At 47.2% G+C, this 8,394-nt stretch overlaps 1 protein-coding gene across 1 annotated transcript in view; it reads right to left on the bottom strand.

The window, feature by feature from the left end:
* CACNA2D4 (calcium channel, voltage-dependent, alpha 2/delta subunit 4) overlaps positions 1-8,394 on the bottom strand; it is a 136,091-nt gene that overhangs the window by 54,448 nt on the left and 73,249 nt on the right. The window lies entirely within an intron of this gene.

Here is an 8,394-nt window from a genome sequence, read left to right as displayed (position 1 = left end):
CCTGTATCACTCTAATACGCTGCTAGGGAGCATAGCGTCCCTCCCCTTGCTCCTGGCCAAGTCAAAATCTGTGAGCTGACACACACACACCATTCTTATAGGTCCACAGACCTGTCTGCCTATACACACACACACCCCTACTGACTCATCCGATCCCAACACACACACACAGAGTCATCCCCAACTCTAGACATCCAGGCACCCCACCTGCGCATCCAATCCCCAACTCCAGACATCCAGGCACCCCACCTGTGCATCCAATCCCCAATTCCAGACATCCAGGCACCCCACCTGTGCATCCAATCCCCAATTCCAGACATCCAGGCACCCCACCTGTGCATCCAGGCAGAGCCACACGTACACAGGCTGATCACCCCTCCGTGTCCAGCCATGAATACATTCAGCCACCGTACCTTACTCTCATCCCAGCAGTGCATAGCACCTTCACGTTCAGAGAAAATACATGCACCCTGTCACTGAGGAGCTAAGAAAAACATCTCAGCCATAGCAGAAACGGGCAGAGGAGGATGGGGAGAGGCAAAGGTATTCAGGTTACAGCAGGAGCCTGTGAAAATGAGTACAGAGCATGAGAAAAATTAGGTGTGCTCTTGTTTTCTATTTTATGTTTTCTATGATAAATGGAGAGAGTAAGGATGTGAAGCCTCCATTTGGAAATGTTTGATTGGCAGAGCAGAAGTGGGTCATCAGGAAAGACTAGAGGAGGAGGTGGCTTACCAGCTGTGGCAGTGTAAGCCATGCTGAGGGGTAGTGTGAGCTGAGGGGAAGGTGGTGGGAGAAGAAGACACACAACCCAAGAGCTGGCGTGGCAGGCAGAGGGGCAAGCACGGTGTAGGGAGTAGAGTTGTGCAGCTGGGGTGACTGAAGAGAGAGGGGACAATTCTGGAGGGTCCTGAGGTGAAGGCTGAAACCTAGACCACAGCGTGGCACAGGTGGGAGAGCCCAGGAAGGGGTCTGGCACGGTAGGTAGGACAACCCCCAATATGCTCCCCTCACCGTCACTGCTGTGCTCACTGCCATCCACAGCTGCACACGAGTGTGCACACAACCCCGCACACTGCCACTGTCACATAGGGTGACTTCTCCCAAACAGATTTTAAAGCCCTCAGGCTGCAGTGCCTCCTATTAGTCTTAGCTCTTTCCAACCTGACAGAAAAAAGAAGGAAAAAAAAAAAAGTGAGAGGGGGGAAAAAAAAAGAAAGGAACTCAACATAAGGACTCATTTTGTATCACTGGAAGTGGGATAAAATGCTGTCTCCAGGGAAGAGCGCGCATTGCCATGGTAACCTGCTCTAACCCGTCACTGTGGGTATTCCTGGGCGAGGAAGATGACACCGGAGGTCGCGCATCCGCAGTGCCTGTGGATGGTGTGATCCCTGCCATCAGGAAACAAGCTGGCAGCCAGCCCAGCTTTGCAGGGTGTTTCACTGACAACCTGTGCTCAGAGCCCAGTACGCACTGCAGGTGGACCCTGCCAGGGCACCTCACCTCTTCCCCCTGCTCCAGCTGGATCCCGATGCCTTCAGAAGTCTCACAGCCCTCCTGCTCACTGCTGCTGGATCCCTCTGGAAGTGATGCACGCTGGCTCCTCACTCCCTTCTGGTCCTAGACAGGTGGTTGTACCGACCCACGGGCACGCAATGCCAAGTCTTTAATCAAAGCCTGGAGTGGCAAAATCCCTCCTGGCCTATCCAGGGCCACCAAAGGCAAAGAGACAGGATGCTCTGGACTGTTCTGGCATGATTTTCCTTTGACACATGGATGCATGGGACAGAGGAGGATGTTCTTCCAGAAGCAGAAGACCAGGCTGCCCTAGAAGGAGGACTGGGAGAAGCAGTCCACCCACAAGTGTGCGCACACGTTGTACCCGCACTCCCAGCACACTGCTAGTGGGGAAGAGGAGGAGGAGGGGGGCTGCCAAGATGTGAGGAGGAAGGACTCTTCACCCATGCACTGTATAGCCACTCCAACCATCCCATCTGCTGCAACCGTAGCCCACTCTGAAGGGCAGAACTGGTGCACTGCAGACTCCGTGTGCGTGTTACTGCTGCTCCACATTCCCAGCAAGCCAGGATCAGACTCTGCCTGCTGGATCCAAACCTCTCCCCAACCTCCCTCTCAGGGGACCTTCTCCCTTTACCATACTGGACTCCGCAATCATACTTGAAATGGGACTTGAGTCAGAGCGGTATATTTATAGATCTATATTTTACTTGCATCAAATAATGGTGAAACATTGCACAAGAGAAATGGGATCTATATATGTGTGTGTGTGTGTGTGTGTGTGTGTGTGTGTGTGTGTGTGTGTGTGTGTGTGTGTGTGTGTGTGTGTGTGTGTGTGTGTGTATGTGTGTGTGTGAGTGAGCAAGAGAGTGAGAGAGACTGTTTTTAAGGGGACAGACTAGAGGTAATATGAATGGGAGGGAGGCAGGGGACAAAGCAGGGGTTGGGAGGGAGGGGGGAATCCTCCTTTCCCTGTACCTTCCCTGTGACCTCCTCCTGCCCTGACCAATTTTTCTTTGTTGCTAATAATATTTTCTATATCTTGTGTTGTGGGGCTGATGATGACCTTGCCCATCCTTTCCTTTTTGTTTTCATTTATAAGGCTGGATTCATCTCAACCCTAGACAAGGGACTGCTATGTTTAGAAACCCATCCAAGAGAGGAGAAGACAGGAAAGGGGAGAAAAGGGAGTTGCTGAGACACATGAAGGCTGGCTGCTATGGGGAGTCGACTAGAAAGCAAATACTGTACTTGGAAGGACAAGGACCTGTCCATCCTCATTCATGCAGCACAGAGTAACAGGGTTCACTGGGAAATGCCCTCTTTATACCAGTGCCTGCAAACAGGCTCCTGCTCTGTTCCCTGGCACACCTGGAAAACAGCTGCCCTGGTGTGACTGAGCTGCTGCACTGTCCACTGTCCCACTCTAGGGAACATGGTACCCAGGGCGGTCAGAACCCAAGCTCTCCTGTGGGATGCTGGATACAGAACGAGACCCAGTGCTCCCTGTGTGCCCAGGCAGTGGGTTCCTCTGATGTGTGGGGACAGGGGCTCCCGTTCTCCCTGCAGGCACGGCTAGGAATGGGGGGAACACCCCAGAACACCCCCTTTGCTGCAGGCAGGTGCACCAATGCCACACGCAGGTGCCTGCCCTCAGGAAATGGTCCTTCTGGGGCTGGCAGGGCCACCAGAAACACCTCTTCTGCTCACCCCCGCTCCCCTTCCCCACACACCCACCTGTGGTACAGGCAGGCACACTTCTTGCAGGGAACAGATGGCACTTGTAATTTCTTTTTCTTTTCGTTACTGTTTGAGGGAGAGCAACAAGATTTTCTAAAATGACTGAATGGAGGTTTCTTTGGCATGAGACAGAAAATTTTTAAAGGTATATTATATTTCTGGCTTGTTGTTACAGAAGAATAATAAAGAATGTATTTTCCTATGCTCCTTCTTGTTTAAATGAGATCTCTGACAGTAACCTTCCCTCTCTCTCCTACCCCCTGCAAAAGCAAACACTGTAGGGATACACCCAGCCAAACAAAAAAACCCCTGAATTCCCATGTATGTGTATACCTGTCTGTACGTAGCGTTTGAACTTGGAATGAATATGCACATACACACACACACACACACACACTACATCAGTATAGGTCCTAGGAAAGCATGTACCTATGGTCAGGATGAGGCTGTAGGACTCAATATACAGTCAGTCAAGGTGAGACCCTCGATCTAGAAACACACACACACAGTGCTCCAGGGACACAGCCAGACAAGGGCGATTGTGTAACAAGGATAAGATACTGTGGCAATCAGCTCATTACATAAAAGTAGAAAGGGCCAAATTAACCCCTAGTGTAAGAACGTAGAAGCCAATGGAGTTATATTCAGGTCAAATTTGATTCCAAAAGCTTTTTTTTTTTTTTTTTTTTAATTAGAGCATAATGTTCAATAAAACTTACAATAACAAATAGTGAGCTATAGGTTCCTACATCTCCAGATTTCTGACCCTCCTGAGCAAGGTTATTTTTAAATGAATGGAAATTGCTGTCTAATCCTATTGCACCCCCAAGTACACAAGCTGTCACCCCTAGAGCTAAAAGAGTCTCTCCGCCAGCTGTTCACTGGTTAGGTCTGTCACACACAGCTAAGAAGTTTAAATTCCCCACTTCTCTACTTTCAGTGCTACGCGTACATAATTCATCACACGCCCTTCCTGTGACAAAAAGTTCATCCTGGTGTGCGAGGAACCACAAAAGATGTCAAAGCCTCCCACAGGCAAACCCTTGTGCCACCATGCTCATGCTGTTATACTCAGCCACCCTCTTATACTCAGTCTGATCTTCAGAGAGAAACTGGGAGCAGAACCCAGGTACTCTTAATCTGATAACTGATGCTGAGGCATCTGTTCTGCTGAAAAGGTATGTGCCGCGAGAGAATCACCATTATTGTTTAACAGTATGGTGTCTATGACACATAGTTTAATCTAATTTTGCCATGTAGGTTGAGGAGCGCACACAGATACTATTAAGCAGTTCATATAATACCAGAAATGTAGAGCAGAAAAAAAGCAAAGCCAACACAATCATCCAATGACTCTAGGCTTTTTTGCTTCACAAATTATCTGGGAGCAGGCTGCGATTTTCTGCAATTTGATTATCTTTCTTTTGGCAAATGTACTTTCCCTGTATACTTATCTACTCACACACACACATAACTCCATATATATAAACACAGAATTATGTATAAGCATATATAATAGATGTAAAATACATAAAATAGAAATCCTCCTCACTGTCTTTGGCAGCTTGCTGTGCCGGCTTGAACAGCGTTTGCTAGTACTGATTGGAAGCACAGGTCAGAGGGTCAGCTTCCATCCTCTGATTAGATAAGGCAAGTCCTAGCATGGGATTTCTCAGCACCAGAAAGCCTTCCCTCTGCAAATACTGTGCAATACAGACAAAAGAATAAGCATTCCATGATGAGCATGGTTACAGAATGGAATGAAAGCAAATAAAGATTTCCTGTGTCATTTTGGGGTGCTCCACACCTCAGTACCAGCCCTGGAAATCTGGGGAGAAGGCAACATCCTCACAGCTTTTCTCCCTTTAGAAGGTGGGGGAAAAGCAACCAGAAGCAACCTCTGCAGTGAGGCAGAGGCCATGTGCAAGACACCTGGAGCCAAGGAGAAAGCAACGCGCGATGCTAAGAATAACTCTGCTTCGCGTTGAGCTTCTGGGCCAGGACAACAACACGCTGCTCTTTGCTCGGGGCTCCAAGCTGAAGTTTGGCCCTTCACATTTGCTTTTTCTGAGTTCTAACTTGGGAATAAACTTGTTTGTTAGAACAGCTGCAGAAAATCAACTTGTAAAGGGCACCGAATGAGTGACAAATGCAGGTATTTCATTTGAGGAAATATGCGCAGACGATACACTGAGATATTCAACCAGCTCTGCATAAAGCTCAAGGGAAATATCCAGAGTAACAACAATGCTTTGCATTTCTATAGTGCTTGCCTTTGGCAGCTCTCTGGGAGCTTGCAAACATTAATGAATTCACAGAGGCAGAGATTCAGAGACTATAAAGGCCAGAAGGGACTTTAGATCATCCAGTCTGACCTTCTGTATGTCGCACGCTACTTAGAAAGTGTGTGGAAAAGAACCACAAACGTTATTTGAGGGTGGCAGAAAATGCCTTGCTGTGAAAGGCTTAAAGAGCTCAATCTGTTTAGCTTATGAAACAGAAAATAGAGAAGTTATCCTGTAGAAAGTCCAACGGTGAGAGTTTACATGCAGCTAAGGCGAATCTTCCAGAAAGGCATCTACCTTTGATTTAAAAAACATTCAAGAGATGAAAAAACCCCTTTTCCCTTGGTACCTTACTACAATAACTATTCATGCTCACTGTCAGCATTCATGCTTAATATCTCATTTGAATCTGTTTGGTTTCCTGTCACAGGTTTTTGTTATGTTTCTCTCCTCCAGATTAAAAAAATCAAACGTTCAGTAACCAGCGTCTCTCCCTGCGAAGGCACTCTATAGTCTAATCAAATCATCTCTCAGTTTTCTTTTGGGTAAGGATAAGCAGATTGAGTTCATTAAGTCTTTTCACTGTAAAGCATTTCCTCACCTTGGAACAACACTGTAGCCTTTTGTTGCACTCGATCCAATTTTTCCTTCCCCTTTTAGAAAGTGTGCTCCTCATCCATCAAAGTCTGTGCTGTGTATGGCAGATACTACCTGATTATTGCCGTACAATAGTAAATACCACCTTTCCCCACTCCTCCCCACCAAACAATGTCTCACAGCACACTCGCTAGGCTGTGAGCATTGTTCCTACTTTAAAGATGAAGGCATATGGAAACGCTAGGGCAAAACCCTAACGAGGCATTTTGAGGGAGCCAGACTATGGGAAACTGGTTCTGTCTCACTCGTAACCACCTTTATAGTAGTATAAAGCCACTGGATTTTAAACAAGACTCACCAGATTTATGCAATTCTTGCCAAGAGAAAAACCTAGACCTTTATTTAAACTGATAGTCCCCTCCTCACAGTCTCTACTTTCTCATCCACTCATGGTCTCATATGGTTATCTTTCACATCTCTCCCACCGGGCGTAAATGTCTTTGATTCTCCAGTTCTTCTTTCTCTCTCCCCCTTGTTTTCATCCTCTTGTGACTGATCATCCCCTTTTCAGTGACTGCCTCTGACCAGCTGCTTTTCAGATTCTCCCTTCTCTGATCCCCTCAACTGTCACTTCTCAGCTGCCACAAAACACACCAGCCCCCACATCCCCATCTGCTTTTTAAAGGCCTGTTAAGATAAGCAGGGGCTTCTCCGCTCACTCTTCTTTACTTTGCAAAACCCAAATCAACCAAGAGAGAGAAATCACCACACTGTCAAAGGCTGAGGGGCTAAGGTCAGCCCTAACTTCTGGCATTCCAGGTGCTGTGCTGGGGATTTCAGCTGCATTTAAGCAGCACATTTTTATTCAGTCATGACTAAAATCATGGAGTGTGTGAATTATACAGTAAAAAGGCCCAGCCTTGTACCCAAAGAGAGTGCTGCAGTAAATGGGGAGTGCCCTGAGTTACCACCCTGTGGCTCGTTTGCTTGCTGATAATTGTGCTGGGGCATGGTGGGAGAAGAGACTTCATCTCTTCCCTAGTGATGGAGAAGAAACTGCAGGATAGCAGAGTCTCATCTCTTTCTATTCAAGGCACCACCACATCCTTACAGACTTTTCAAGCTCCAGCTTAAGCCCATATGTCTTTCTACCTCAGATTCTGGCTAACGCTGCATTACCCTAACAGCTAGAAACCCTCTTCTAGTTTTCCACCCTAAATATTTTCATGGCCTATCTATACCACACTGCCTTCCTACAAGCTGTGTGCTTTAGTTTAAACATTTCCTCCAAGATGCATTTATTTCAGTAATCCTATCTGCTTCAGCCTTAGTTGCATGTGATTAAACAAGCTGGGTTCTCCCAGGCTCCTCTCATGAAGTCAGAGCTTCCCTTTCCTCTCATCATCTTTCTGCCCTGTCTGTTCCTGTCTCAGCCTGTATTCCTTTGGCCAAAACTGTAACACAAAAACTAGAAAAGAGGTCTCACAGGGCTTTGGGTAGGAGCACCAATGCATCCCCATCCCCACTGGAAACACCTCTCCAGGTACATTCTAGGACAACATTTGCTTCATCCACAACTCCACCACATTGTCACTCACCATCATCCTACCATCACCTAATACAGAAGTTCTCAGCATTTTTCTCCTGAGATTTCTCAGCGTATGTTTACCACTGAGTCTACCCAGCTGCCTTTAGTCAAGGATCTCAGGACGGAACGTGGCAGACGACAAAGGTTCCCCAAATTTTGTGTGGGCATCAGGGGGCAATACAGCCTACACTGAGGATCCTCACTGAAACCTGGAAAAATGGGCCCAACAGTTCCCAGAAGACAAGGACTGCCTCCAGCCCTGCTTGCTGTGCTCTCTGCCAGATCTCACAGAGTTCCCAGCTTACAGAAGATTTCTAATATTAGTTCTCAAGCATATGACCTTGTCTGTCGTACTACTGAAATTCATTCTGTTTCTGGTACTCCTGCCAAGGTCAAATAAGGCTTTCTCTACAATATCCTGGTCCTTCCCTGTTCTAGCAATGCCTTCTAGTGTTGAATCATCAAGAGACTTCCTCACTACCTATTGCTCTCTGAGTCAGGGTCTCAGCTTAATGGCAGCAAAGACTAATCCCATGGCTGACCTCAGGGGAATGCTACAAGAAACCTTTTGCTAGACTTTGATAGGTGATTTTGCTGCTGCCATCTTCCCAGGCTGACTTCTACCTCCCTGTCCCTCACAACTCCTCTGCCTGTCTTGGTCTC

The sequence above is a fragment of the Calidris pugnax genome, unplaced genomic scaffold (genome assembly GCF_001431845.1).
Source record: "Calidris pugnax isolate Ruff unplaced genomic scaffold, ASM143184v1 scaffold1, whole genome shotgun sequence".
In the NCBI taxonomy this organism is placed as follows: domain Eukaryota; kingdom Metazoa; phylum Chordata; class Aves; order Charadriiformes; family Scolopacidae; genus Calidris; species Calidris pugnax.
The sequence above is the reverse complement of the archived record's forward strand: the minus strand, read 5'-3'. Positions and strand labels throughout refer to the sequence as shown.